The 10,105-nt window shown below is 40.0% G+C and overlaps 1 protein-coding gene across 1 annotated transcript in view; it reads left to right on the top strand.

Moving 5' to 3' along the window:
- CDK15 (cyclin dependent kinase 15) overlaps nucleotides 1–10,105 on the top strand; it is a 113,592-nt gene that overhangs the window by 8,943 nt on the left and 94,544 nt on the right. The window contains exon 4 of the mRNA XM_029225732.1: nucleotides 3,052–3,265. The gene's annotated coding sequence lies outside the window, so the exon portion shown is untranslated. The remainder of the gene's footprint in view (nucleotides 1–3,051; nucleotides 3,266–10,105) is intronic.

Below are 10,105 nucleotides of genomic sequence, written 5' to 3'. Positions count from 1 at the left end.
TGTGTGTGTGTGTGTGTGTGTGTGTGTGTGTGTGTGTGTGTGTGTTACATTTTTTATTCTTACTGAATTAGATTACATTTCTCTCCCAAGTTAAATAGGTAGTTTAAAACAACTTACACCTTTGTTTTTAAAAACGGATGCTGAGATTCTAAGTGGCTCAGATTTTAGAAAAGGGGCACCCAAATCTCATTGACATCTGGGAGCATTTTACTCTGTGGCTGAACTTCATGTAAGAAGATAATGACCAAGATGAGGAGCAAAGACCTGCTGACGACATATTGTAATTTGGGGGAATGGTTTAAAAAGAAATGCTTTTACTCACCTCATACCAAAAATAGTGGATTAGGGCTTCCCTGGTGGTGCAGTGGTTGAGAGTCCGCCTGCCGATGCAGGGGACACGGGTTCGTGCCCTGGTCCAGGACGATCCCGCATGCCGCGAAGCGACTGGGCCCGTGAGCTATGGCCACTGAGCCTGCGCGTCTGGAGCCTGTGCTCAGCAACGGGAGAGGCCACAACAGTGAGAGGCCTGCATACCGCAAAAAAAATAGTGGATTAAATGACTAACCACCAGATGTAGGTAAGCAGGTGCTAACTTGTTATTTTTAAAATGGAAGCACATAGCTGTATGAGATATGTTGAGGCATATATTAATAAATCCTATATTATGACATAGAAGTAACCATTAGAGCAAGCATATATTAATAAAAAAGTAAATATCTATATTTAAATGAAATAAAACCTTGCCTGAATTTCTTTTTAAAAAATTCTTCTGGATTTGAGTTATTGTTATGTAATATGTGCCTAATAATGTCACACTTCTCTCTCTTATTCTTTCCTTACCTTAGTTTTTTGACGAAACCCATTCTACTGGCATAGCTTAGCTTTCTGATCTCAAGCTGGGCATTACAAGTCACTGTTTTTCCTAAAAGTAAAGAGCAGTAGTTTGGGCTAAAGGGCCTCCTTCCTTAGTGTGTATTACACATATAACATGTAAATTGTTATAAATATTTAAAGAAAGCATTTAGCCCCCAGCCTACAAAAGATAGCATCTCAAATATGTATTTGCAGATGAGTTTTTTGAAACTTAGAACATGCTTTCCCATAGTAACAATGAGGTAAATAATGGATTAGTTCCTGGACTAATCTACAAATGTTATTTGATTTATGATGTCATTCAAATAATGTGCATTTACAATTAAAAATATAACTGAGGTGGGACTTCCCTGGTGGCACAGTGGTTAAGAGTCCACCTGCCAATGCAGAGGACACAGGTTCGAGCCCTGGTCCAGGAGGATCCCACAACTAAGGGAGGATCCCAGGAGGATGACGCAACTAAGCCCGTGCGTCACAACTACTGAGCCTGCACTTTAGAGCCACGTGCCACAGCTACTGAAGCCCATGCACCACAACTACTGGAGCCTGCGCACCTAGAGCCTGTGCTCCACAACAAGAGAAGCCACCACAATGAGAAGCCTGCTCGCTGCAACTGGAGAAAGCCCACACGCAGCAACGAGGATCCAATGCAGCCAAAGATTAATTAATTAATTAATTAAAACAAAAAAATATATATGTATATATATAACTGAGGGACTTCCCTGGTGGTCCAGTGGTTAGAACTCTGTGCTTCCAATGTAGGGGGTGTGGATTGGATCCCTGGTGGAGAACTAAGGTCCCACATGCCATGCCATGGGGCCTATGTACATATATATATAAATATACCTGAAATCAATACTTCTGCAATATTTTACAATTTAAAAAACAAGAAGGAAAACCCCTTGGTATTGAATGAATAATTTTTCATGAATGCTGGTAGTTAAAGAAAGGCAGGTTTTAAGGGTCAAGGAGAAAAGTTGGATGAAAGTTTTGGATTTCCAGAGTGGGAAGCAGCGCCCCATACTGGAACCCGAGCAACAGGAAAAACCTGTGCCCTTATACCTATATAGATCTAAATATCCTCCCATATTTTTTAATCAATCAGAAAAAGTTAATAAAAACCCTATAATTTGGAAAAACATAGATAATAGATAATAGATAGATAGATAGATAGGAAAAAAATCCCACATTGCCAATCTGCTTACACACCCTGTCAATCAGCCCTCATAAACTGTCACAGCCAGTTGGGGGGTGGGAGGAAGGGCGGGGGTCAGCAGCCACGCTGTAGGGGCCAGGGGTTGATTGGAAATGACTGCTCTGTGTGTGCAGAGATGAGAGGTCGTAAATAAACAAGCAACAGCTTGTCTTTGTTTAAAATGTTAATACTGTATTCTGTTCATCATGGATTTTTTGCATTAATTTTTATTTTAATTAAAAAAATTATATTTAAAAATATTGCATCAAAAAATATTGCATCAAGATTATCATTCTAATTTGTTTTGATTACTGAGGGTTTGTTTGTTCAGTTTTGGTGCCCCCCTTCTTCCCCACTTATGCCTCATCCCAATCGGGCACTGGCTGGTGGGAAGCAATGAGAAAGGAAACTGCACAAGGGTCTCCCCAGGTTAAGCTTTTCTTCCTTTTTTTCTTTTTCTCTCTGTGTCTCCCTCTCCCAACATTTTTTCCTTCTTCCCTCTCTCTCTCTCCCCACCCCCACCTTTCCCTCCCTACCTTTCTTTTTTGTTGTTTTTGTTTTTGTTTTGTTTGCGGTACGCGGGCCTCTCACTGTTGTGGCCTCTCCCGTTGTGGAGCACAGGCTCCAGACGCGCAGGCTCAGCGGCCATGGCTCACGGGCCCAGCCGCTCCGCGGCATGTGGGATCTTCCCAGACCGGGGCACGAACCCGTGTCCCCTGCATCGACAAGCGGACTCTCAGCCACTGCGCCACCAGGGAAGCCCCCTACCTTTCTTTTTAATTTTTTAAAATTCTTTTCTTACTCTGGGTCTCCAGCCCATCAGCTTTCCCCTAGCTGTTACTGAAGGCTGTGCCCTGGCCCGGAGCTAACTGGCTTCTGGGGGACTGGGAGCTGGGGAGGGCTCAGTATTTCTGAGAGGAAGAGGCCTAATCGATTTGCACAGGTTTAAAAACCTTAATTTTTTAAAATCCTCTACATTTCAGAGCCTTGGAGCCAAGTTTGGTTTGCCCAGCCCTAGTAACTGCTAGGCTTTTGTATATGATAAAGGCAGTTGGAAGATTAAGAAAAACTTATGAAGTAACTGGGTGAGGAGAAGGAAAAAAAAAAGATTTTTTAAAACGGATACGTGTAAACTGGAGAAAGATCGCCTGAAGTGGAATCACCGTGGCTGAGTGGCAACGTCCAAAGAAAATTGAGGTGAGTGTGTGGTGGAGGAGGTTGGGGCATTCTCTTGAGGAAAAAAAGACGTTTGGAGGGAGGAAAAGTCGAGTTGGCCAGTTCTCCACCCTGGCCACCTAGTGGTGCTGTCGGTACAAGGCTGGCTGCTTTCTGGAATGAAAGACTAGGTGGGGATCCGGTATCCTGGAACAGAGATGGGGAGAGGGAACCTCAGAGTGGGCCACACAGTTTGTGGGTATAAGAAATTTACAAGTCAGGTTTTTGTAAGTTGTGTTTATTTGTATTTACAGACCCACAATATACACATACTTTAAAGTAATAGTAAATTGCAGGAGACGGTTTCAAACAGTTCTAAAGCTACTATAATACTTTTAGTACTCTGGAGAGTGCTACGCTTCAGCATGAAAAAGGATGGGTTTTCGGGCTAGACCATTTTACTCTGACAGAGCAAGAAACCTTAGGACAATGTTAAAGAAGATTATGGGAGCATTTTAATCCATTTCACAGAAATTAACAATGGCACGTTGTCCAGCGGTAGCATTATTTTTAGTCACCGGCCTGAGCACTTCTTTAGTGGACTAATTGTTCTCATTGTAAACTGACTGTGAGGGGCTACTGGGAAGAGATGCAGGTTGTGCTGAAGACCACAGGAGGAAGACACTCACTTCAGCCTCTGCTTTCAGGGATGCATGTTTCCTGTCAGAGAGGAAGTTCTTTCACATGGCTTAGAGTACCATTCTGGGTACCAAGAAACAAAATTCCTGTCCATGTACAAGAGAACACTGTGCTGAGTTAATGGACCCACTGTGTGTCAGGGAAAAGGGTGCTCATAGCACCTGGGTGCTCATTGTGTGGAGACATGGTTAAGAGCACAGATCCTAGAATCAATACCAGTGGGTTTAAATTCTAATTGTGGGGCTTCCCTGGTGGCGCAGTGGTTGAGAGTCCGCCTGCCGATGCAGGGGACACGGGTTCGTGCCCCAGTCCGGGAAGATCCCACATGCCATGGAGCGGCTAGGCCCATAAGCCATGGCTGCTGAGCCTGTGCGTCCGGAGCCTGTACCCTGCAATGGGAGAGGCCGCAACAGTGAGAGGCCCGCATACTGCAAAAAAAAAAAAAAAAAAAAAAAAATTCTAATTGTGACACTTTATACTCTAAAAAATGTGGGGCAATCCTCAGTTTTCTCATCTAAAATTGGGGGAATAAATATCTATGTCACAGAATTAAATGAGATAATATATATGAAGTGCTTGGTTAGAACAGATAAAAAAATGGTAGCCGTATTAGGTGGCAATGCCTAATGAAAGAACAGAGGACCAAGAACAGGCGTGGTAAGTCTTTGGTATGACATTATCTCCCATCTCTTAATTTATATCAAGAAGGAAAATGGTCAAGTAGGTTTAAAGTACAGACATCAGAGCTTTTCTGCTTTGGTTTAAATCCTGGTTACACCTCTTTTTTCTTGTGTGGCCTTGGGCAAATTGTTTAATGCTTCTGACTACAGAACTGTTATGAGTAAATACAGGTAAACCATGTGTTTGCCTTAGTATTATTGTCATTTGTTTTCTACCTTTAGCCAGAAGACTTGGACTAAATGTGTGACTAGTTGCCTCACCATGGAACCTGTTTATGCTATAAATACAAATCTATTCTTTATAAAGAGAACGTGAAATCACTCTTTTTGAAAATCATATTATTATTTCATAATATATTAAAAATCAAAAATAAAGGATAAAATTGGTGTCCCCCATTTTATTGGGCACCAAATCATCACTTCAAGTCATTTCTGGAATTTTCCCTTAATACATTCAGACTCAAGAAATTAAAACAAACAAACAATCATATAAATGCAAGTAACAACAGAGAAAACATCTAGTCTGTAGAAGCATAATTTTATTTTTTGCTTATACGGGAAATAGTGTCTTTCCATTTTCCCTGCGTCTACAGATATGCCAAGGATTCCTACAGTTTTAGACAAAGGATCCTCTTTAGGTATAGCGTTCAGTGTAATTTTATACTTTCATAGGCTAAGCCATTCTGTCACAGGAACACCTTGCAATTAGATTTCTTTACCTGCTTGTGAAATGTCTCTTTTAACCTGTCATTGCTTTCCAGTGGTTTTAAGATATGGACCTATACATATGGAATCACTCAGCATTCCTCAGCGTTCTATCTGTAGTTCACGGTTTTGATTCACAGCACATAAGGCCAGGATGCGAGGAGTCTAGTATCAGAGTCAGGGGCACAGAATTTAAGTCTAGAAAATTGTGACTGGGGCATTTGGCATTTCTGAGCAGAAATTCCCGGGACTCCAAAATTGTCTTAAATCAACGAGAACTTGTGAAATTTGGAAGTATGACCATCTTGCTCCACATACTTCCTAATTAACTCATCAGTTTTGAATTTTACTCTTTCTTGAAGGCAATAGAAATAAAATATAACACTAGGATTTACACCATCAGCTTCATTGTGAAAACTGAGTACAAGTAAACAAATAGCACACTAATAGGCAATAATAGTATGATGTAAATAAAGACCACAGATGCATGTAAAGGTGCAAAGGAGACCAGATGCCATGTGCTTGCAGTTCTGCTTACTGTCAGCAGACAGCACTCTGAGCATGTGGAAGTGTCAAGTTAAAGAACTCCAAGAAGAAGGAAGGCATGGGATTTCAGAATCGTACTCTAGCTTGTATTGGACCGAAGATGATGTCACATGCCTGGTGATTAACAAACTAGAGTCACTTATCTATTACTGATTTATCCTAAATATAATGACTAATTTAAATGTAAGCCTAATAATGAATAAAGAATGAGGCCAAACAGACAGATTTTATGCTCTTTATGCAGATACAATTATCAGTGTGTCCTCATTAAATAAAATCTGGGGAGTTTAGTAGTCTTTGAGCAGCTTTATTATCTTCTACTATTTGCTAGTTTAGTAATCTTGGGAAAGTTACTTAAACTCTCTAAGATTCAGTTCCCTCGTGATTAAGTGGGAATAATAATGGTACCTTCTCATTGTCATGGAGTTGGGAGGATCAGCATGGAGTCTGGCACAGAGCAGGCACTGACATGGTAGCTGTTGCTGTTACTATTACTACTTGACTTTTATCTAAAGCCTCCCCTGCCCTGCCTTGTTGGAAATAGGCAGGGATATAAGGAAATAAATAAATAATCAAAATACATGGATTTCATGTGAATGTATTTTCAAAACTATTATTCTTATTCTACTTCCTTGTTTAGAAAATTCTTAAACAAAAATGACCCTCCATATAGCCATCACTCAGCTTAATTATCAACATTTTTATCAATTTTGGTTTTTTTGTCTCCAGCATTATTTTTCTGGAATATTTTAAAGCAAGGAAATTAAATCATTCCACCTGCAAATACTTTAGCATTCATCTTTTTTTTTAAAGGTAGATTTTCTTTTAATTCATTCACTTATTATTTATTTTTTTTTGCTGCATTGGGTCTTTGTTGCTGCGCCGAGCAGGGGCTACTCTTCTTTGCGGTGGTTTCTCTTGTTATGGAGCACGGGCTCTAGGCGCACGGGCTTCAGTAGTTGTGGCTCGTGGGCTCTAGAGCGCAGGCTCAGTAGTTGTGGTGCATGGGCTTAGTTGCTCTGTGGCATGTGGGGTCTTCCAGGGACCAGGGCTCGAACCCATGTCCTCTGCATTGGCAGGCGGATTCTTAACCACTGTGCCACCAGGGAAGCCCCCTAGTATTCATCTTTAACCATAAGATTGTTTTCAAAACATAATCATCGTGCAAAATTGAAAATGAATTCTTAAGGTCATCTAATACAATATTTAAATGTCCATACTTGTCTAAGAAATGTCATTTACAGTTGTTACCAGGTGTTAGGGAGTGGGGGAAATGGGGAAATGTTGGTCAGAGGGTACAAAGTTTCAGGTATGCAGGATGAATAAATTCTGGAGCTCTAATGTGCAGCAGGGTGACTATAGTTAACAATATTGTATTGTATACTTGAAATTTGCTGAGTAGATCTTAATTGTTCTCACACACAAAGGTTAACTGTGAAGGGACTGATATGTTAATTAGCTTGCTTGTGGTAGACATTTCGCAATGTATACATATATCAAAACATCACCATGTACATCTTAATTACATGCAAATTTTTTGGTCAATTATACCTCAGTAAAGCTGGGGGGAAAAAAAGAAACATTGTTTTACAGTTAGTTTATTCAAATCAGGATCCAGACAAGGTCTACATATTGCATTTGTTTGTCATGTCTCCTGACTGTTTCTTTTTTTTTTTTGCCATCAATATTTTAAGAGAAATCAGGTTATTTGTCCTTTCTGATTTAGCTGTTTGCTTCCTTGTGGTATTATTTAACTTTTCTGTCCTCTGTATTTCTCGTAATTTGGTTTTAGATGTAGATATTTAATTAGATTCGGGTTAAATTTTTTCCTTAGTCAAAAATACTTCTCAGGTGTAAGTCAGACAGAGAAAGAGAAATATCACATGATATCCCTTATATGTGGAATCTAAAAAGAAATGATACGAATGAACCTATTTACAAAACAGAAACAGACTTGCAGACTTAGAGAACGAACTTATGGTTACCGGGCGGAAGGATTGGGGGAAAGGATACTCAGGGAGCTTGGGATCGACATGTACACACTGCTATATTTAAAATGGATAACCAACAAGGACCTACTGTATAGCACAGGGAACTCTGCTCAATGTCATGTGGCAGCCTGGATAGGAGGGGAGTCTGGGGGAGAATGGATACATGTGTATGTATGGTAGAGTCCCTTTGCTGTGCACCTGAAACTATCACAACATTGTTAACTGGCTATACTCCAATATAAATTAAAAAGTTAAAAAAAAACTTCACAGGTAATGCTGTGCAATTTTTGTTGTATCACATCAGGAGGCATATACTGTCTGGATGTCCCAAATTTAGTGAGGCTAAAATGATCATAGGACTCAGATGGTGTCAACCTGACCCTTCATTGCAGAATTCCTTATCAATCTTTCACCTAATCATTTTAGCATCCATTGATGATTGTTGCTTAGAACTATTATTGCATTAGGGATTGCATAATAGTGAATTTTCTACTTCTGTCATTTCTTCTGCACTTATTAGCTGGAATTCTTCCATGAAGAAGAATTTCCCCCTCATTAACTACTTGATAACTCTGGAAAAATAATTTGTATAGAAAAGACAAAATAAATACTTGATTTTTCCCTTTTATTTATCAATATTCTGAGTAATGAATTGCTGCACTAGAAACCTCCAAGTGGTCATTTTTATTTAGAATCACTATGAAGTTATGGATTTTATGTATTTGGTGTGTTTCAATCCATTGCAGTCATTATTCTTTTTGGTGTTCAAATTGTCCCATGTTACGGCAAATGGGAATCCTTTCAAGTCGGTTCCCGTGTCCTTTTTTTTTTTTTTTCGGTACGCGGGCCTCTCACTGTTGTGGCCTCTCCCCTTGAGGAGCACAAGCTCCGGACGCGCAGGCCCAGTGGCCATGGCTCACGGGCCCAGCCGCTCTGCGGCATGTGGGATCTTCCTGGACCGGGACACGAACCCGTGTCCCCTGCATCGGCAGGCGGACTCTCAACCACTGCACCACCAGGGAAGCCCCCGTGTACTTTTTGACGTGACTCCACTGATTTAAGATGAGCCTTGGACAAATTCTTGATAACTTTCTAGATTTCATCCTCCACACATTCAGCCACCACTTCTCCATGGATCCTTGATTCTTTTTAATGGAAAATGGTATTTAGAGATCACAAATTGAGCACCAGGATTGCTCATTTCTGTTGAGTTGTCATTGTTTCTAATATATCTTTTTGGTTGACAGAGTTTGTTTCTTTTTTTTTTTTAGGGAAAAAATCATAATCAAAATCAAATATGTATACCAATATTTCCAAATCAAATTTAAGATCATATAATTTTTTTAGATCATATAATGTTTACTTGATTTCTTCAATCTGATATTTATGTTTATTTTCTCTTAAGCTGAAAAGTTTGGTTTCTAATGACATTAGCATAATCACTTACTTGTCTAATCCTAAAATACACCAATAACAGTTTCAAAATAGTAGTAGTAATATTGCTACTATTAGTAAAACTAATGACTACACTTTATTTTCCCACATCTCTTTGCCACAAAATGTAACACACAAAAGCATTTTGCTTTTTTCACTTAACAGTATATTTTGGGGCTTCTCTGGTGGTGCAGTGGTTAAGAATCCGCCTGCCAACGCAGGAGACAGGGGTTCAAGCAACTGGGCCCATGCACCACAACTACTGAGCCTGTGCTCTAGAGCCCACGAGCCACAACTACTGAAGCCTGTGTGCCTAGGGCCCGTGCTCCGCAACAAGAGACGCCACCACAATGAGAGGCCTGCACACCGCAATGAAGAGCCCCTGCTCTCTGCAACTAGAGAAAGCCCATGTGCAACAACAAAGACCCAGCGCAGCCAAAAATTATTTAATTAATTAATTTTAAAAAAGAGAAAAGAATCAAAATAAAATAAAAATTTTAAAAAACCAAAAAAATATATTTTGATGATCACTGCATGTCATTATATAGGGTTTTTTTTCAACTTTTTATACTACTTTGGACTTTTAAAAAATTTTTTATTGGAGTATAGTTGCTTTACAATGTTGTGTTAGTTTCTTCTCTACAAAGAAGGGAACCAGCTATATGTATACATATATCCCCTCCCTCTTGGACCTCCCTCCCACCCTCCCTCAAGCCTCCCCCCCCAAGCCCACCCATCTAGGTAATCACAGAGCACTGAGCGGAGCTCCCTGTGCTATACAGCATGTTCCCACTAGCTATCCAGTTTACATATGGTAGTGTATATAT

This window comes from Monodon monoceros, unplaced genomic scaffold, assembly GCF_005190385.1.
Source record: "Monodon monoceros isolate NGI ecotype Baffin Bay Population unplaced genomic scaffold, NGI_Narwhal_1 Super_Scaffold_16, whole genome shotgun sequence".
Lineage (NCBI taxonomy): Eukaryota > Metazoa > Chordata > Mammalia > Artiodactyla > Monodontidae > Monodon > Monodon monoceros.
Note: the sequence above shows the minus strand (reverse complement) of the source record. Positions and strands in the feature narration are given on the sequence as shown.